The sequence below is a fragment of the Lutra lutra genome, chromosome 12 (genome assembly GCF_902655055.1).
Source record: "Lutra lutra chromosome 12, mLutLut1.2, whole genome shotgun sequence".
Taxonomy (NCBI): domain Eukaryota; kingdom Metazoa; phylum Chordata; class Mammalia; order Carnivora; family Mustelidae; genus Lutra; species Lutra lutra.
The window spans coordinates 90,356,552-90,378,121 of record NC_062289.1 but is presented as its reverse complement, the minus strand read 5'-3'; the positions used below and the strand labels follow the sequence as shown (position 1 = coordinate 90,378,121).

The following is a 21,570-nucleotide window of genomic DNA, read 5'->3' as shown; positions in this document are numbered from 1 at the left end:
CTGCAAATATGGCGCCTGAGCAAACGCGAATTAAGTCTTTCCTGTTCTCATCCTGCTAGATTCCTGTCGGCATGTGGATAGCCTGTGAGGCCGGGTGGGGGAATCGGGATCAAGAGAAGTCATTTTATCACACAGACATATACATTTGGCTGCCCGACTCCTCATCTCTAGCATCTGACTAATCTTACGAGCCATCCATTATCCGCTCAGTAACTGGCAAACGTGAACTTGGCCAACGTCAAAGCCGAATGATGAGATCCAAGTTAGAAGAAGTGGGAGAAAGAGAGAAAGTACAAAGATGAGCCAGACGGTTTTCCAACCTGTAGGAACATGCTGTATTTACCAGGCCGGGTACGCAATCCAAACTCTGTTCCCGTTGTCTGTCTTCTGCTCTGGGCCTGGGTTATGTTTGGTGCAAACAGGTCAGTGTTCACCCCCTCAACCCCTTCCTTCCATCTGATGATTGGCGTATTGTTTAGAGACGATGAGGGATGATCTTGTGCTCTGGAGGAAGTTGGCAAAAAGTTTAATTCTATAAAAAGAAACGCGCGGTCAGGATACGGTTTCCTATTCTGAGTCAAGGCAGAGAAGAGAGTCAGAAATTCCAACCCAGAGGGTCAGGACTGGCTCCAGGATCTCTTGAATCACATCTGAAACATGTTCCCCGTGCTCCTTTCTCCTCCCTGTTCTTACAACTGGCCAACTAGGATTACACAACTCGCACTAATTTTATTTCACATGTGGCTGTTTCTTATTAGGAGCCCAAAGCTTATCTTTTTCTGTGCCGTGTCATCTCTCCTGATTCAGGTGAATAATTCCATTTCTTAACAGGGGGATTCTGTTCACACTCTTGGCTGGATGTAAGAGGGGAAAAAAAAAAAAAGCGCCCTGAAACTTTTTCTTAAAGGGAGAGCCTTTCTGTGTTCGTTAACCCTGTGACCTTCCTTTTTCTCTCCGGACGGAGTCTTTCCTTCCCCCTTCCCAAGGGCTATATATCAGGACCTGATGCAAAAGCGAGCATTTGAATCAGTCAGTGGAATGTCTTGGGTCACCCAATACCCAGCAACTGTTTCTAGAGGGTTTTGTTTTCTCCCCCACCGGACCGGTGCGTTTTCTTTTTTAACTACGTTCACCAGATGTTTTGGCAGTGCAGAAACCTGGCTCCCCCATCTTCCAAGCGGTTGAAATCGGATCCAGATCGCAGCACGTTGCCTCGGCATCTCCAACCAAGTACTTACTGGTTCTTGAGAATAATGTAAAGATTGAGTTCAGTTTTCTCAAGGCCTTGGGACATGGGATCCAGGTGTTGGCATTTTCCGGCCTTCAAGGCCTTAGAAGGCTTCTAGGGAAAGCCCAGATTCGTGAGTGTGAGTAGATTTCCCCTTCTTCCTTCGTCACTTTTCTTTCTCTGGCTGGGTATCAGAACCGGTGAAGCCGCGCCCCTCCCTGAGCCCCGGCCCTCCCCCGCCCTACGCTGCTGGTGTTGGGGGAAGGGGGGTGCTGCGGGAGTGGCACGCATGTGATTCAAGCACATCTGGAGGAAGACTGCTAGGCCATCCCCCTTCGCTGTTTGCAACTCCAGCCCCCCCTCACAACGCCCCGAGCCAGCGGGGAAATAGGGCTCCTTCGTCGGCCTCCCGTCTCCCTCTGCCTCCTGCCCTGTTTTGCCACCCCGTCGGGCCTTGCCAACATCCACGCATGGCACAGAGCACACATTAAACAGACGGAATGCAACATACATGTAAAGAAATAAGGGCTCTGCCAGGAACGTTGGCAGCCGCTCTGGAATGCTTTAAACAGTGTGTGTGTGTGGATAGAGCGAGCCCAGAGCCGGCTAGGGCGCCTCATTCTCAAGAGCTGTTTCTTTCACAGCCGTGACCTGTTTTGCCAGTCAAAATAAATACGGTGTTAAATGCCCCCTTTTAGTGGCTCCTGATACCTTGGCCAGGCAGTTTGAAATATGACCTGCTCTCCTTGGAAAAATGTCCTTTTAACTGAGTAGAAAGGATGTGCCCCTTCGAGGCAGTAAGTAGGGGGGGTCATGGATGGCAGAACTTTCTGAACACAGACACACTCAAGACGTAGGAGCAGGACTGCCATGGAGTAGACCCTGCTTGTTCGTAAGTCACTGCCTCAGGAAGCTTCACCGCAGACACAGAGTGACTCCTTGGGAGCACAGGGCTGACTTTCAGGAGCTCCCTATCACCTTGGCTGTAGCCGAGAAGGGTAAATCGGCAGCCCAGAATGGCTGGCTATTCCTCAGGGCCAGTCGAGGCAGACAGGTCATTCCTGCAGAAGGAAGAGAACCGTGATAACAAGGCACGGCCATAGGTGGAAGCCACTCGGATCACTTAGCTGTGTGGGTCCCCCTCCCCCACCCCCACCCCATCACCCGCGGCCACAGGCCACTCCATAACCACACCGGCATCCTGCCATGTGTATAAGAAGCTAGCTGGATTTGCCCAGGAGAAACACCCCAGCGGCCACTCATCAAGAATTTTCTGTAGGCCAGGCATATCAGACGCAGCTTCTGAAGCATCCCGTTATCTCACGGAGTCGGAGTATCACTGCTCCTGCTTGATGTATATGAAGAGACGGAAGTTCAGGGAGACGGAGGAGTGCTTGGCTTATCCACGACGGCACAGCTGTGAAAAGGGAAGCTGGGATTTGAACCCAGGCTTGTCTACTTTTGGCGGTCATCAGGCTATAAGAGCCCCATGCTGGCTTCTATCAGATAGCATCATCATCGTCCTCGACTCAGAACAGGGCCGCGGAGGCAAGGGGTGGCATTCACCACTGAAGGTGTCGCAGGACGGGTCAGTTTTCTGAGGTCGCTGCAAGAAATGGTCATGAACTGTGTGGCTTACAACAGGAGTGTATTCTCCCGCAATTCTGGAGGCCAGAGGTGTGAAAGCGAGGTGGTGGCAGGCCTGTGCCAGCCGCCCAAGGCTCTACAGGAGGGTCCTTCCTTGTCTCTGCCAGCGCTGGGTGGTGGCTGGCTTCCCTGGTTTGTGGCCGTATCCCTCCAACCTCTGCCTCCGTCTTCACATGGCCTTCTCCCCTCTGTGTCCTCTCCCTTTCTCTGCTTGTCCAAGGATACCTGTATTGGACTTGAGGGCCCATGATAATCCGGGACAATCTCATCCCAAGATCCTTACTTCATTCCCCTTCCCAATATAATAGGGCCCAGGGACTTAATTTCAAATCTTTGCAGGGACAAGGAGTACATTTTTCAGTCCACTGCTTAGGGAGGTGATGAAGCAATTTATCCAGCAAGGGTCTTTATGATTTCGCAGGCCTGCCTGCAGGATTTATTATAAAATTTTTAAGTATTTTTGCCATCCCATGTCTTCTTTCTAAAACAATAAGTCTGGGGGCACCTGGCTGGCCCCGTCGGTAACATCAGGGTCCTGAGTTCAAGCCCCACCCTGGGCATGAAGCTACTTTAAAAATAAGAATAGATAAATAAATAAAACCATGAGTATAAACAATAACAACCAACATCTGATAAACTCTCACCAAAGTTCTGCCACTTAGTGTCCTTTAGTGCTCACTGATAATCTGCAATAGAGATATTCTTCTTCCCTTGCCAGTCAGGGGAGGAAAACAAAACTATGAGAGGTTAGGAGATCTCAGAGGTCTCCAAGATCTCACATCCAGGAACCGGGAAGAGTAGGACTGGAACTCCAGTCTGTCTGACTCTGGAGTCTGAGCTCTTCTGCGGGATGCAAATCTGCCTTTTCTTGGAAGCTTAGGACTTGGCTGAGAGGCTGTGGTTTGGAAGGAGGCAGAGGTATGGGGTGATGGGACAATTTGCGCCACGTTCAGCCATGACTTATTCTGGAGCAGCGCGTTCAGAAAGGCTGAAAACCAGGCATTTAGATCGGGAAGGTGATCCCTGAGTCACTTTCTCCGTAGGACTGTGGACCACTGTCTTTTCTCTCTCGAAGCTGAGACTGGAATCTTCCAGCAGAGAAACAGGAAGTGGGAAGCAAATGAGAAAAGGCCTATTTTTATTGTTTTCCAGATTCCAGTTCGGTAACATCTGCCAATAGTTATATTCTTATTACAGGGAACTTTTCACTTTTGGTTGTTTTTTTTTTTTTTTTTGAAGATTTTATTTATTTATTTGACACACACGCACAGAGAGAGAGAGAGAGAGAGAGAGAACAAGCAGGCAGAGCAGCAGGCAGAGAGAGAGAAGCAGATCCCTGCCAAGCAAGGAGCCTGATGCGGGACTCGATTCCAGGAACCTGGGATCATGACCTGAGCCTGAGTTAAGGAGTTAAGGCAGATGCTTAACTGACTGAGCCACCCAGGCGTCCCAAATTTTCACTTTTGTTAAGCAACTGTCTGACCCAGGAGACTGGGAAGAGCACGGAAGGCGAAATCAGCACCGCTGGCTTGGGGATGGCTGCGAACGGCTGGCAACTTCCGTTCCGTTGTCTGGTGACCACATCTACTGAGCCTGGCTGCCGGCTGCACAGGATCCAGTCTCCCAAGCGATCCGAGCTGCCGATGGCTAGGGGATGCGGGCGTTGACTCAGTTGAGTTTCCCAACAATTCCATGAAGCCAGATCAATAGTGACCTCGTCGGATGTTCCGGGAGGCCACAGTGACTCTGAAAGTCACCTGGGGCGTCTCCAGGTTGCCTGAGATGGTCGTTGCTACAGTACTGTCTCTCAAACCCACGTACCAAGAATGCCCACTGCCTCGTGGAGAGGAAATGTAGATAAGGTGAAGAGGAAATTCACTCACTCATTTGTCCATCCATCCATCATCCATCCATCCACCCATCCATGCGTGTGTGTCTGTGTTGGTACCACGTGCCAAGAGAACTAGGAAAATTCCTTCGTGCATATGTATGCCTTCCTTGGGTCTCAGTGCTCTGCACTTTGCTGGACTGTGGGAATACCAAGTTACAGCCTCAGCCTTAAAGAAAACAATAATAATTCATCTAGAATAGTGTGGTGAATGCTATTGTAGAGATGTGGAAGGAGAGATCAAGAGAGGAGAGGGGGTCAGGAAGGCTTCCTGGAGAAGAAGACCCTTGAGTTGAGATCTGAAGGAGGAGGAGGAAGGTGTCGGCCCGAGAAGGAAGGCCTGGCTTCCTGAATTCAGGCTGGCCTGAATTTTAGGCAGTCCCCAGACTCACGTGCTTCTGCCAGGTGGAACATGGGATCGCCTCCATAGGGATGGGTCAATTGCCAGTGCCTGGAGCCTGCCAAGCACCCCTCCTCCTGACCCTCACTTCCCCAGAATGCAGGAATAAGGGGTTAAGGTACAGCAGGCAGCTCCGGGATTTGGCCTTATCGCCATTCTTCAGTCCTTCCTGGTTGGTGCTGATGTCACCCTGGTTGTTACTTCTTGATGTTTCACCACTGGGCCAGGGAGCAGTTGAGCTGAGAAGGCACAGAGGTGGGACAGGCTGGCGGCCAGCCTCCCTGGAAAATAGGGAGCCACAGAAGAGCTGGAGGGAAGGCTGGAAAACTAAGAACAGACCCTGGGGGAAGGACCTGGTGTGATATGGGACAAAAATAGACTTTATCTTGAAGGTAATATGGAGCCATTGGGGGTTTTTCAGGCATGTTATGTTTTTATCGATGTGTAATTAGACACAATGTAATGCATTCTTCTAAAGTCTGCAGTTCGATGAGGTTTGGTAAATGTTTCCCGCCATGGGACCAACACCCCTACATCCATATAGAACATATCTGTTCCTCCGGAAAGTTCTTTCTGCCCATCCATGGGAAGATTTTTCAGTTAGGGGAAGCTACGTGGTTACATTTTTGCATCTTTCAGTCTTGGATTTGGAAAATTCTTTGGCTCATTTCTTGAACCCCTTTTGTGTGCTGCACACTGTCCAGGCTGTAGAGAAGAGAGGCGGGTACATTTGGGTAGAGAAAGGCAAAGGACAAAGATCTGGTTTCGCCGGCATTCAACTTCTACATTCACTGGGGCTTGACATCTGGTTGAATGTTCTGCTGTCGCCATCTTGAAATTCTTAAGTTTTGAAATTCTTAAGGGAATCTGTGTTTTTATTTTGCACCTGACCCCCCCCCCCCAATAATACAGCTGGGCCTGATGAATAAAGGGAATTAACAGGGGGCGGGGAGGGGCCTTACAATCTTATAAAGAAGACCCTCTTGGGGGGAGGGAGGCAAGAAGCCAGGCAGGTACAAAGTGAATGTCACAAGAAGGATCCAATCCCCCAGAGTTCTCTTTCGAGGGATAAGCACACCGTGGTGGAGACATTTCATATCTGCTGTTGTTCCTATAACTCTACCCACAGCACCAGTAAATGTATATGGGCTCAATTAATTACCATGACTAACACATCTGACAAGCCAAATATTAGCTCGAGAGAACTGAGCACACTTACAAGTATTAAGTACAGATACAAATAATTAACAATAAGCTCACTGGCATTATTATCTTCTAATTAACTGTAAAAAAATATCACACCTTAATCCAGAGCAAAATGAAAACAAAAGGAAAGCAAGACCCCTGTCAGTTCTAAAAACGCAGGTGATATAAGGAAGAGAGAATATGGTTTGGTGGATTTTAATTTGCACTAATGATGAATTTCATCAGCCTTCCTTTGCTGATAGCAGAGCCAAAATAAGTTCCTTAGTCCCCGTTTCTCCCTGCTGAGGCCAGATGTCCGATGGGAAGGGGTTGGCAGAGGGCTCACAGGAGGCATCATTACCAGAGGCGGGAGGAGCAACACTGGCATTCCCCTGGAAAAATTCATCTCCATCAGCCTCAGAAACAACTTCTTGTCTTGTCTCTAGGATCTGGAGCCAAAAAAAAGGTGATTTGAAAGGAATCCATTGTCTCTTGGCAATTGGTTCTTCTTCCTGAGAAAGGTTCTAGGTGAGTGTGGTTCAGCTGAAAACCCCCAAATTAATACCTGGCCTGCAGTGATAAAACCAGGTAAGTATTTCCAAAGCTAGGGAATCTAGAAAAAACCATTTTGCCCTCTGACGTTGCTGTCCAGACACTGGAAGGAAGAAGATTTTGCAATTTTCAGGGACAGTTGGCCCTAAAGACTCTGTTTTGGTCTAAATGATGTGGCTTTGCTGCCTTGGGCTTCCCTGTTCTCTGGCAGGTGCAGACTTCCTTGTCTCCATTGTGTTAAAGGCCCATTGCCTTTGGTGGCTTTAAAACTCGCTGCAAATCACACCAGAAACCTTAATAGCTTCCCTCTTGTTCACTCTCTTTTTAGCTCCTGATCAGCCCCTGCAGTGGAACATAGTATATCCACCTTGATAATAATCATGGCCGCCATTACTCTGTACTAACTACGTGCAGGCTCTGTGATAAGAGCTTTTGCCACATTATCTTAGTTTCTTAGTTTCCACATTTCTTAGTTTCCCAACAGAAAATTGTGTCGGCTGTACCTTCAGAATGCGTTCGGAACCCGAGCATTTCTCAGCACTTCTATGCTACCACCCTGGTCCAAGGCCCCAGCTTGTCTCACGTGGATTACTGACTGCAGTCTGCTCCCAACTGGTCTCCCTGCTGCTGCCCTTGTCTGTCTGTGGTCTATTTTCAACACAGCATATTGAATGATGCTTTTGAAATATAAGTCAGCTCAGGTGAAAAACCTGTAAGGGCTCCTTATCTCTCTCTCAGAGTCAAATCCAGAGTCCTCACTGTGGCCCACAAAATCATCCCCTCTGTTCACCCTCACATGCACTCTGGTCCAGGCACACCAGTCTCCTTGCTTTTATGGGCACATGGCAGAACACTCCAGCCCCAGGGCCTTTGCACTACCTCTTCCTTCCAGATAGCCACATGACTGGTCTTTCTTCCTTCAAGTCTTTGATCAGATATCACCTTATTGTTATGCTAATCACATCATTTAAAAGGCAGGCCTTCCCTCAGACCTCCTGTTCTATATTTTCCACATAAAACTTAACATTATCTATGTACCTTAATATTACTTATTAGTAAATTGTCTGTCTTTCCTCGCAAGGGTTGGGGTTCTTACCTATTTTTGTCAGTACTGAAAAATTTATGTATTGCACAGTAGGTGTATGAATGAATAATAAATTATTATTTGAATGAATAAAAGATGCATGAAGTATGTCCTATAATCAGTCCCACATCACAGAGGAAGGACCCCAGGGTCTTAGAAGGGTTAAGTGATTTTCCCAAGTTAGATCATGTCAGAATTGGGACTTCAGCCCAAGTCGTTTTTGGTTTTTTTTTAATTAAAGATTTTATTTGTTTATTTGACAGAGAGAGAGATCACAAGTAGGCAGAGAGGCAGGCAGAGAGAGCGGGGAAGCAGTCTCCCTGCCGAGCAGAGAGCCTGATGCAGGGCTCAATCCCAGGACCCTGAGATCATGACCTGAGCCGAAGGCAGAGGCTTAACCCACTGAGCCACCCAGGCACCTCATTCAGCCCAAGTCTTACTGCCTGGACTCAGAAGACATACAGAAACAGGGGAGGTTCCCCCACTCATTTCATGTCCTCTAGTGTCCAGAGACTATTCTTCTGGGGTTCGAAAAGCAAATCTTGATGAGGATAAACAAATAATTACCATAGATCCCACAATTCCTCTCCTATCTATGTACCCAAGAGAAGTGAAAACAGATGTTCGAAGAAAAATGTATACAGGAATGTTCATAGCAGCATTATTCATAATATCAAAATATTAAACATCCAAAATGTCCATCAACTGATGAATGGATAAACAAGTTGTGGCATGTCCTCATGTTGGAATAGTATACAGCTATAGAGAGGAATGAGGTACTGCTTACAAGCTATAGCCGGGATGAACTTGGAACACTTGATGTTAAGTGAAAGAAGCCTGTCACAGAGGGCCATACACGGTATGGTTCCACGTATATGAAATGTCTAGAATAGGCAAATCCACAGAGACACATTAGTGGTTTCCAGGGGCTGGGGGCGGGGGGAGGAAAGGATAGTAATGCTAATGGATGCCAGATTTCCTTTTGGAGTGATTAGAAAGTTCTGGATGCACCCATGTTTGCCTAATACCTTAAATGCACCCGATGCCACTGAATGCTACAGTTTTTAAATGGTTAAAATGGTACATTTTACGTGAATATATTTTCCCACAATTTTTTAAAAAGGAAATCTTTCTCTTTTTTTTTGAAGATTTTATTTATGTATTTGAGAGAAAGAGAGAGAGAGCATGAGTGTGAGTGGGGGGAGGGCGGGAGAAGCAGGGGTGAGGGAAAAGCAGACGCCCTGCTGAGCAGGGAGCCCTACATGGGGCTCAATCCCAGGACCCTGGGATCATGATCTGAGCCAAAGGCCAGCTGCTCAACTGACTGAGCCACCCAGGTGCCCCCAAAAGGTAAATCTTTCAGTTCTGGCCTTGGTGAAAGGATGTTTTGGTTTGGTTCTGGTTTGGTAGGCAGGCAGGTAGCAAGGAATGAAGCTCGTGTGGTAACTATAGCCCAGGAGGAGCTATGACCTGTCAGATTAAAGTGTATAACAACTTGTACCTGTGGCTTGATTCGATCATTCAGACCACAGAGTTGCACTCTGATCTTCCGTATCCTCAAAAATAGTGACAAGCCTGGCGTGGTGCTATTCAGACATGGCGGGAAGCCAATTCTTTATGTCCTTTTGCATTACCAAAGCCATATGCCCTTGTCATAAAAAAAATCTAAATAAGAAGAAGGAAAGTTTCCCCTTTCACCGGTAGCATTTCCAGCCTGGGCGTAGCCATCACCATCTGCAACCTGGTGTGGATCCTTTCAGACCCTACTTTACTCATGTACAAACACCCACGTGTAAATATGCACATCTTTGTTGAAGGCTTTTTTTTTTTTTTTTTTTTTTACTAAAACCTCCCTCATACCATAGATGTTGGTCTGCACCTTGCCTTTTTTCACTCAATACTCTATCTTAAAAATCTTGCCATATGAATACATACAGATTTATCTCTTTCTTCGTGGCTACAGAGCACGGATATATCACCATTGACGTAATTAATCTCCTCCTGTCAGATAATTATCTTGCCTCCACTTTCTCACCATCACAAACCAGCTTGCGAGGGATACCCTGTTCATATATTCTTGTATACTCGGGAGATTTTTTTCCTGATAGAAAGAGCCCTAGAAGTGAGATTTTGGGGTCAAAGTCAAAGCCCTTCTGTCCTGTGACTTTTTAAGAGCACATCAGTTTGGGACGCAAATGGGTATTGTGTCTGGCCTTAGGACAAAAAAGCTAGAACTTCGAGCTTGAGGTCAGGCTTTGCTTAGCTCGGCATCCCACCCTGCATCTTGGACCCATAGTTATTCTTATTCATTTTATGGGCTCACGGTCTCCAGATTGACTCCAGCAGAGGGAAAAGAAATCAGGTCCTTCTGTGCCATTCTTCAAACATTTAGAGGAAATTGATTTTCCACATGGGCTGTAGCCAAGCAAGGGATGTGCCGGCACAGAAGTCCCTATGACATGCCATTACTATTAGCACTTGCAACAATTAGACTCAACCCAACTTGCGATATTTTATTAGAGAGTGTAATTCCTCATCAGACTAATATTGCAGATTGCCAAAAGCAGCAGCAATTCTAAAATAGGATTTACTTCATAATCCCTTTGAAAGGGAAGAACTTGTAGAGACTTGAAGTGTCTGGAGAAAGAAAGCTTTTATTCTCCTGAGCAAGGACAAAAGGCAGTTGGTCCAAGAGGCTCATGCTTGTGTTTCCTTTCCGCTCTTGACCTTCGTCATGTTCTCTCTCACGGCATCAGCTGGGATGGTTTCACCTGCAAAGAACAGAAATGCAGTCTCAGACTGGCTTCAATAATACAACAATGTCATATACCACTGAAACCTGTGGTCCCAAGGTGAGGCGGCTTTAGGGCTGGTTGACTCTGAACAATGTCATCAGGAATCCATTTAGACTAGGACCTGGCAGGCTCTAAGGGCTCAGTAAGTTTTTGCCATTGTTGTTGCTGTTGTTATGACCATCATACTCTCTCCAGTCTTCCGCTGTCCGTGTTGGCTTCATCCCCAGTGTGGTAGCAAGACGGCTGCCTCAGTCCGCGGTAGGGCATCCAGAAGAAGAAAGAACATTTCTTCCTATCACACTTTGTTAGGAGCAAGGAGATCTCTTCCCACCTGTCTCATACCTCCCCACAGGTCTCAGTGGACAGAATGGGATCACATGCTCTCTGCCCAACCAATCACCAGCAAAGGGAGGAGTTATCCTTTGACCAATCAGGCCTGCCTCTGGAGCTGGGGGTGGAGTCAGTTTGCCCCGAGTCACATGCTGTGCACAGACTGGGGGAATGAATACCTGACCCAGACAGTACTTGTGCTCCAGTTAGGGGAGGTAGGTCGCGGATGCTGGGTCTGCAAGCCGCCAAGCTTGCCACACCCACTCTTTCAAATCCGCGTGAATTTATCGCAAGCAGAGGACGCCCTAATCTGGTTTATATATATCATCTTAAAACAAGAGCCAGCCTTTTGAAGATTTGGGCTGGAGAACATAGGCTCTGCTGACCTTTAAGTCCTTTTAAATAGCCACTGTGGTCATAACTCATCGGATCGTAAGAATTCCAAACAACTTTATGGCACTTTTGAGTTTACTATACACCCTCCCCGTCTGATGCCTCATTTGACCTTCACAGTTCTCTGAGGCGAGGACCATCACGCTCATTTCACAGGAAAGAAGAGGAGTGACATGTCCAAGGGCACGTAGTTAATTCTAGAAACTGGACTTTGAACTTCCCAGATTCCTTGCCCTTTGCCACCCTACCTCTTCGGAGCACTCTGAAAGTGTAGGCGGCAAGGCAGCCGAGGGGATTTTGCCGAGAGTCAACACAGCCTTAAAACCTTTGAAGACTTTTAGGTAAAATTTCATGATTTTCTTTGGAATGTCCACAACTCCCATATACTATGGAATCTCAGGAAATGATAAAATCATAGCAATAATTATTCTGATGAAATGCAGACATGCCTTTTTTTTTTTTTTTTAACCTCAAAAGGGAAACATCACAGTCCCTGCATCTCTTTATATTTAAGTCACAATTGCAGGTGTGCCTCCTTACATTTAAGTCCTCGTTTTGGCTTACTGACCTGCAAGATGAGAAGAAGGACTCCCCCAAACAAAAGAAATTTGGTTGAGTGAACTGGCTTTACCCAAGTGAGGGGATATCATGCAGTCTTTGGCTTTAATACTTAAGAAAAATTTTAGGGTCTTGCGAGAGATCTATTTTTGTTTTTAAGATTTTATTTCACTTTTTAAGTAATTTCTACCTCCAACATGGGGCTCGAACTCACAAACCCTGTGATCTAGAGTTGCATGCTCTGCTGACTGAGCCAGCCAGGCACCCCCTTGAGAACAATCTTAAGATGTGGCAGTAAAGGGGATGCTTGGGTGGTTCAGTCAGTTGAGTGTCTGCCTTTGGCTCAGGTCACAATCTTGGGGTTCTGGCATCGAGTCCCACATCAGGCTTCCTGGGAGCCTGCTCCTCCTTCTGCCTGCTGCTCCCTCTGCTTTACTCTCTCTTTCTCTCTTTGACAAATAAATAAATAAATAAGACCTCTAAAAATATGTAGCATTAAGGGATAAAATTGGGACACCAAATTACATACCAAGACAGTATCAGCTCTGTGTTAAAGATGATAGAAAAGATTGGCAGTAAAGAAACCAAAGTGTTAACCGAGTTGCCTTTGGGCAGTGAGATCATGAGTAGTGAGTAGGTTTTTTTTTTTCCTCCCAGCTTCTTTATATATTTTTCTATACTTTCCAGTCTTCCTACAGTACTCATTTTTATGATCAAAGAAAAACATAAAGTAAAAGCCAGAGGAAGACTGGGTAGTTTTGCAGGCTAGGGTTTCTTATGATATAGACAGATCCTGGCAATAAAGAACGAAGTGAGGCAAACCAGGGCCATTTGCAGAGTGAAGGGATGAAAACTGTATCTTGAAGGATGCTCCTCCTTCTGAGGTGTATATGTAACCCCAGCACAGCGGGCCAACAGGAGAAGATGGTCAGAATCCTCCAGTTACTAAAAAGCTATGTGTCAGCTATGTGTCAGAAACTAACAAGCTATGTGGCTTTGAGCAAATTAACCCCTCTGACCTTCAGTTTCTTCATCTGTTACATGAGGATAATAATGCTTAGTATATAAGGTTCAAATTCTTTCAATCATTTAATAAATTTTTATTGAATACCTACCAACATAGGGACTGTGGATGCCACAGTGACCAAAAAGACAAGGTTCCTGCCCTCCAGCTCATAGTGGAGGATTAGGGCTTGGAGTTGAGGAGCTTATTGGGGGGGGAACAGCAAGTGCAAAAGTCCTGGGGTAGCCAAAGCTTGGCCCTTTATACTAGAAAGTGGTCTTATGTATCTGGAGCTTAGTGAGTAGGTAGAGAATGGGAGAAGATGGGAAGAGAGGTAGGCCCAAGCCTTGCAGGCCAAGGCAAGAAACTTTTATTTCATTGTAAGTATAATGGGAAGCCACTTAAGAGTTTTAACCGCAGACTAGCATGATCTGATTTAGAGTTTAGATCTTAAAAAGGCCACTTTGCTGCCATGTAGAGGATGGATTGTAGGATTGTGTGAGACGATCAATACACAAAAGCACTTAACACTGGGTCTGGCACAAAGTAAGTGTCTTAATAAGTGGTAACTGTTTTTCATTATTATCATCATTATCCTTATTATTAGTGGTACTCTTTTGTCTGCCTAGAGCTGGCTCACAATTCTTGGACATTTGACTTCATACAAAATCGACAAAGCATTCCAATGAGCTGGTGAATTTTTCAGGTTTGTTTTCCAAGTGTTTGCACACCCTCAGAGAGGTGATGGTTCAAAGCCAAACTCAAGCTCATACCTGTAGCAGGGGAAAAAAACACATACAGACAACAAAAACAAAACAGTGGACACATTCCTGAACCCACTATTCTTTCATCCTTCCCACATAAGCTTTGGTTATCTTGTAGCTCAAAGAAGACCCTGGGTCTTGATTACAGGTTTCAATCTCCACCAAAGTACTGGCTGTCCATAGGCACTGTTGTGAAAATCCAGCGTATTTGGGTATATTTAAAAATGCCTCCCCTTCTGCCAACAGCCCCTTCCTTAAGACTCAGATCAGAGATTACTTTTTCTAGGAAGCCTCTGGTGGCCTCAGGCCATGCCCCACACCAAGGCTGTGTCCTCTGTCCGTGTTCTTGGAGCTTAGGCAAAACACTCACCCCCCTTGGCTGATGTGAATTTTTTCATCCAGGCTCTACATTCCTGGAGCTGTGCTGGTTAATATGATAACCACTGGCCCTGTGTGTGGCTTTCTTAAAATCTTGCTGAATTTAATGCAAATTAAAATTTCAAATCCAGTCTCTCAGTTGCACTGGTCATATTTCAAGTCCTCAGTAGCCACCAGTGGGTACCGTATTGGGTAGTGCAGACAGTGAATATTTTTCTCCTCGCAGAAAGTTCCAGGGGACGGCACTGCCTGGGGGTGGGTAGGGGCAGGAATCATGTGTTATTTATTCATTTAGGACTAGCAGGGTGTTTAAGACACAGACTTGAGAGGCAGGCAGACCTCAGTTCAAATCCCAGCTCTTAATCTTACTAGCTATGTGATCTCGGCCAAGTTCAATTTCTCAACACTTACCCCATGGTGTTGCTTATATAAGTTAATACACAGAAAGGGCTTAAAACAGAGCCTAAATGCATTGTAAACCCCAAGGACATCATCCCCAGGGAAACAGCCAACCCCTAGTAGGCTCTATTAAATGTTCATTGATTGTCTGAGTAAATGGATAAAAGAACAATTAAAGGGGCGCGACTGGGTGGCTCAGTCAGTTAAGCTTCTGCCTTCGGCTCAGCTCGGGTCTGGGATCGAGCCCCGCAACGGGCTCCTTGCTTGGTGGGAAGACTGCTTCTCCCCCTCCCACTCCCCCTGCCTGTGTTCCCTCCCTTGCTGTGTCCCTCTCTGTCAAATAAATAAATAAAATCTTAAAAAAAAAAAAAAAGAAAAGAAAAATCAAAGGAACAGACCCTATTTCTGGCTTCATTGAAAGTAGAATACCTCTTGTGACACCAAATATGATTGCAATTAATAATAATGGCTTCTAACTACTCAGTACTTACTGCATACCAGGCACTGTGCAAAGTGCTCCACGAACTCCTCCCAACAGCCCTGTGAGTGAGATACTATTAAAAATGGCCTCCTTGGGGCACCTGGGTGGCTCAGTGGGTTAAAGCCTCTGCCTTTGCAGCTCAGGTCATGATCTCAGTGTCCTGGGATCGAGCCCCGGAGCCCCGCATCGGGCTCTCTGCTCATCAGGGAGCCTGCTTCCTCCTCTCTCTGCCTGCCTCTCTGCCTACTTGTGATCTCTGTCTGTCATATAAATAAAACCTTTAAAAAAAAATGGCCTCCTTGGGGGGAAACTGAGACTTCAAGATAGGAAGTAAAAGCACATGGGGGGGATGAAGATGAGGATTTGAAGTGATCCCTCTCTGCCTTGGTGGAGTTATTGCTTCTAGATTATTGGCCCCCATGATTGCTTCTAGAGGTGTTTCCACCTTACTCTCTCTGCTCTCTAGGAGGGGTGGGAGCTGGAGGTCAATTCAACCAGGGGCTGGGACGCACCCATCCTGACCCTTGGGGATGGCCACGACTTCCCACTGGGAGAACACACCTGCGGAGAGGAAGGCAGACTGCTCACTTTGCTCTCCTGTTCACAGAAAGACTTTTGACCCTGGTTTCTCAGCTTCTTTTCTTTCCCCATCCATCCCCAGGGCACCAGCCTTTTGGCTGTGCCCAACCCTCCCCACTGAGCGATGGTGAAGCAGCAGACAAGGGCGCCTTTCTTCAAAGTGGTTCCCCTTCATCTCATAAACTCTCAGCCCCTGCCTGATTGGCTGTGCCAAAAAGGAGCCAGGCCCCCGCTCCAGTCCTCAGATACAAAGTGAGTTGTGTGCCGTTTGCCCGAGGGAGGCCAATCACAGGGGCCTGCCCCTCTCGGGAATCCTGAAGGACAGACTAGCAGAGAGCCCCAGCACGGTGACTGCCTGGTCACAAGATCAACAACACCATCCATGGCAAGACAAAGGAAAGCGGATAGCTGGGCAAACCCAAGACAATGAAGACGCAGCCTGTACTAGATCACTTCCACCCCAAGACGTGAAAGACAATTAACCCTTTCTCCCTGAACCTTTTCCCTTCCAGCCAAACAGAGTCTGTGTGTGGATTGCGACGGGGCCCGGACCTTGAGGGAATGGTCCCCATTTCAACCAGCCCTGATGGTTCCTTTTGCCACTTTCGAGAACTTGAGTTGCCCATGAAGCATGATTCCAATGTTTCCCATTTTTAGGCACTAAAATTAGTCCAACTGTGCCTTCTAATTCTGTAGACACAACCCAGCTTTTGCAAATGTCCCTCTCTTCCATTTCTGGGTGAATTTTTGCATAGTACAGACTGCCAATTTTGTCGAGCAGTCTTGGGGGAAGATAGAAGTTTAAAATCATCTCGCTGTTAACCATGAAACAAATGCTACGGAGCCCAAAGTTCTCATTTAGAGAGAATGCTGCATGTAGCACTCCTGGGAAAGGAAAAACGCAAATGTCCGGCATGGGTCACTGCGGACCATCTCAGTAACAATATGGACCGCAATTTACTGAGCACTCACTAGGGAGACAAGCATTCTCCCCATACCCTGCACCTCCACTGCGGATTCTTATTTATCTGCTGGAATGTTACTGTCCTCCCAGCAACCTTTCCTCTGAGGTGGATGCAGTTTTATCCCTGTTTTACAGATGAGCAAACCCGGGTCCAGCAAGATGAAGTAATTTGCCCAAAGATGCAGCTAGAAATTGACCATCTGAGATTTGAACCCAGATCTCTTTACCTACAAAGGTTGAATTCCTAACCTCCGTGCCCGAGTGGTCGACGTTTGTATTTTTGTCATAAAATACAATGCATTGTCTGCAGGATAGGGAAGATACTTACAAACTATAAATGAACACACAGGCATCAAGATCAAGATTACATACCATCTATGATTGTATTAAAGGAGAACAGATAGATGATAGATGGATAGGAGGCAGAATACCAGAACCTTCTCTGCTGAAGCTTGAGCGATTTTCTCTTGTGATTTTTGTGGCCCCCTCCCCCCACCACGTCGGTGCTTTGCTTTGCTTTCCACATGTTCTTCAGGAAGCATGTATAACTTTTGCCATTAGGAAAGAAGTCTGTGTGTGTATGTGTGTATGTGAGAGAGAGAGAGAGTGCTTTAAAAGCAAGAGGGAATAAAGAAGTTGGCAAAGTAGGCCAAGGAAGCTGGAATCTCAGTTATTTAAATCCTGTCCAAAATTGTAATTTGGGAGTTCATAGCTATCCCAAAACAATGAATCAAAAGTCTTAAGCCACCTGCCCCCTAGGCCAAGAGCAGCCAAGTGACAGTGACATTAAACAATGCCCTGGAGGTATGGTTTGAGGTGGGGGAGGGGGAGTAGAATTGAAGAAAAGGTGAAGGATGTTACCCAAGCAAAGCTAAAGATGTTCCTCTCCCCACGCCCTCCCCAACCCTTGCGTTCCACGCTCTGACTTCGTCAGCCGCAGCTTTCCCAAGTGATACTCAAGTCGTCAGGGGAGAAGGGGCAGAAAACCTTCCGCCTGGCCCCTAAGACAAATCCCTCCGAGTCTGGCAGGAGGCAGCCTCGCTGATTCCAGGCCTATATTTTTCATTTCTTGTTTTAACAGTCATAAACGCCTTCCGATGCCAAAGCAGAACACGACTTTAATCCAGATAAAATAAAATTCCTAAACTCTGCAAACTACACAGAGATTTACAAGCCAATTTTAAAAAGCAAGAGCCTGGGTTCCAAGAGTGGCACATTCCACATGGCCGGTGTTGGGGCTGCCCCGTGGCCCTGTCTCCTGGGGACCAGGTCCCAGGCCACGGCGCTCAGTCCCAAAATCCCCAGTCCCTTGGCAAAGAGAATGTGGGCGAACACTGCCCTCAACGTGGACTCTTCTCAGATCCCGGGGTTCTGGGGTCTCCTGGCTTTCAGACGTCCTAATGTGTTCCAGTTCCCCCTCTCTGCACCTCCCCTCCACCCCCAGCTGTTGCAGAAAACCACAGTCAACCCCCCTTCCCCTCAGCAGCCAAGTTTTCTCTAAGTAAACACAGAATGTAGCAGAAGATCAGCTCTGTTCCCTTCCCGACACTGTTAGGTTAGGTCAAGGCTGGCCTGGTACCAACCTGGAGAACTCAGGCTAGGGTGGGCTCCAGGCTTACCATGGGCTGGCTGCCACTGCGCAAAGCCTTATTATGTCATAAAGGCTTTATCAACATGATTTCAATGAATCCTTTTGATTCTACAAGGAGAGAACTTCTTCTATTGGATTTCATCTCTTTGCCCTCCTCTTTGCCCTTTACTCTCCTTGCTCTGAGCCCAAGAGGCTGACCTGGGTGGGTGGCATCAGTGGGCTCCCATGTACCCTGGCCTCTGGTTGGGTTGGTCCAAAAAACAGAAGAGACTCTGGCAGGAGATCAGGGAAAGAAGACAATAGGGTTGGGATATTAATCCCCCAGGCTCCTCCTTGCCTGGGCTGTGGGCTGGCTGTATATATTCCCCAAAACCACTGCTCCTGATGGGTGATTTGCTCCTATAGCTCCCCTTTCCAGGTTCTAGAATTAACACTCTTCCTTGATCCTGCAGGCTCAGGTTGGAACAGCGCCTCCCTTTGCCAGACCCAGGGATTGCACTTTACCCTGTTGAGGTTCCTAAACTTCTTTCATACGTGTGCATATAATGTCTTTATGAAACTCGCCTCACATTGCCAGGTTCAATGTGCCCTCTGTTTCCTGCCAGGCTCCTGACCAGTGAATCTGCATCATCTCTTATTTATTTATTTATTTAAAGATTTTATTTATGTGTTCGACAGACAGAGATTACAAGTGGATAGAGAGGCAGTCAGAGAGAGGAAGGGAAGCAGGCTCCCCGCTGAGCAGAGAGTCCAATGCAGGGCTCAATCCCAGGATGCTGGGATCATGACCTGAGCCGAAGGCAGAAGCTTTAACCCACTGAGCCACCCAGGCGCCCTCATCTCTGATTTATAGAGGAGGAAACCGAAGCTCAAAAATATTAAGTCGCTTGCACAGGAGCAATTATCTGGGATTTGAATTTGGATCAGCCTGTCTTCAGAGTCCAAGCTCTTAACCTCTTAATGACTATGTAAAAAATAAAGTAAAATTATCTTTTACTCAGTGTCTGTTGTGTGCCACACAGTGTCCTAAACACTTCCTGCCTTTCTTTCATGAATCCTTACAAAGACTGTTGTAGATAATGTTTGCTAACCCTCTTTTACAGATGAGGATACCAAGGCTCAGAAAGAGAACATCAGGGGCACCTGGGTGGCTCGGTGGGTTAAAGCCTCTGCCTTCGGCTCAGGTCATGATCCCAGCCAGGGTCCTGGGCTCGAACCCCGAATCGGGCTCTCTGCTCAGCGGGGAGCCTGCTTCCTCCTCTCTCTCTGCCTGCCTCTCTGCCCACTTGTGATCTCTGTCTGTCAAATAAATAAATAAAATCTTTAAAAGAAAGAAAGAAAGAAAGGGAACATCACCTGCCCACAGCCACAAAGTCAGAGAGAGGCACAGCTGGGGCACGAACCCTGGTTTGTTCCAGTCTTGTAACTGACCTCAAATAACCTGCCTCCCGCAGAAGCTAAGGACATCATGGGAAGCAGGAAGAGAGAGTGAATCAGTGTCCAAAGAAGAGCTTCTAAGGTAGGGCTGGAGAAGCGGATTTGTTCATTAGCTCCAGGAGACAGAATTGAGTGGAAGATAGCAGGTGGAGCCAGGGGCTGGGGGACTGTGGAATGGAGGTGGGTTCCAGGCCAACTTGGGAAGGCGGTCCAGCCCTTTGACAGGAAGAGGATGGGATACCTGTGATGCCTCTATGTCCATGGTGGCTGGGCGGGGCTTAAGTGAGGTCTGCTCCTGTTGACAAACATTTACTGAGTACCTGCCATGTGCCAGGCACATTGCTGGGCTCTGGAGCCATCTAGACTGGGGCAGAGGGGCCATAAATAAGCCCACCCTGTGGATGAAAACTAGTGTGATTCGGGGCTCGGGTGTGAGATCATTTCCCTAGCCCACTTCTCATTCCTAGAAGCCCTATTAACAGGACTACATCCTCTGCCCCTGCCAAATTCTACCTCTCTGTACAGTGGTATCCCACTGGAGTCCTTATCATACTGGACCTGTCACCTTTCTCCAGTCCCCAGCCCAACAGCCCATAAACAGGTCTCTGCTGGGTCTCTGTTCTCTTGTTCACTTTAAAATGCACCCCCCCAACTGTCTATCTAGCATCACCTACTTTATAGCTTTATTAAGTTATAATGGATGTGCCATAATCTGCATGTATTTAAGCTGTGCAATTTGATACATGTTGGCATATGTATATACTCCTGAAGTGTTCACCACAATCAAGATCATGAATATATGATCACTCCCAAAGGTTTCCTCATTCCCCTTCATCGTCCCCCTTCCTGCCCTGGGCAACTGCTGATCTGCTTTCCATCTCAACTGTATATAAATGGAAACTTACAGAAGTCTGGCTTCTTTCCCTCTGCATAATTAATTTTAGATTCATCCAAGTTGTCTATCAATACTTCATCCTTGTTTATTGCTGAATAGTATTCTATGGTGTAGATATACCATCGTTTGTTGTCCCCCCCCACTTTCCTTCTTTCGTTCCTTCTTTCTTCCTTCCTTCCATTTATCTAACTATCACCTACCTATCATTCATCTATCTATTCACTTCTTTAAGTGAACCAATTTGTAAAGATGTTATATGGGATTTGTATTTAGTTGCAAAAGCATTTGTATCCACCTCCATGCTTGCCTGCAGGGAAGGATGAGATAAAGTTTTGTATCCCCCACCACGGAACATGTACCACCATTAAAAGGGATGAGGTTGTCCTACAAGTATCAAACCACACCTGGCCATATGGTGGCCAGCCTCAATGTTGCAGCACCTCCCAAAGAATCCTAAGTCCCCAATCCCCATGGCATCAGGAAATAACTGAACTCTGAAATTGAAGTCTCCTTGAGAAATCCTTAAGATCTGAAGGTTTCCTCATGAGTCACAGTCCCTACTTCCCCAATACTTCCCCTTGCTTCCTCCAGACCTCAGCCTGGGTTATCTCTAGTCTCCAGGCATTCCTTCCCTCTTCGTCCCTCTCCCCCCCGATTTTGGCCCACCCTGTTCTACCCCAGGTGGCTTCAGGTCCTTCCTGATGCAAATCAATGTACTCATTCTTAGTGTGTTCCTGTCCTTGATGAGCCCAATGAAAGGTCTAGGGAATAGGCAGGCAAATATTGAATCCTCTTTAGAAAGAATAAGGGAAAAGGGTGATGCTGCTTACTAATTTGGGGGGGGTGGTAGAGAAGGGCAGAGGGAGAGGGAAAGAGATGATCTTTCTTTTTTTTAAGATTTTATTTATTTATTTAACAGAGAGAGAAAGAGAGAGATAGATAGAGAGAGCACAAGCAGGGGAACAGCAGGCAGAGCAGGCAGAGGGAGAAGCAGGCTCCCCACTGAGCGAGTGACTCGA

General features: G+C 46.8%; 1 long non-coding RNA gene across 2 annotated transcripts; it reads left to right on the top strand.

The window, feature by feature from the left end:
* Positions 1–737: 737 nt before the first annotated feature.
* On the top strand, positions 738–19,714 carry LOC125082453 (uncharacterized). 2 transcript variants are annotated; one of them, XR_007121974.1, is made up of 5 exons: positions 738–807; positions 6,795–6,936; positions 15,747–15,916; positions 18,672–18,753; positions 19,674–19,711. It is a non-coding gene; the product is annotated as an uncharacterized LOC125082453 (long non-coding RNA). The 2 variants fall into 2 exon arrangements; XR_007121973.1 differs by lacking the exon at positions 15,747–15,916 and having other exon boundaries at positions 19,674–19,714.
* The last annotated feature ends 1,856 nt before the right edge of the window (positions 19,715–21,570 follow it).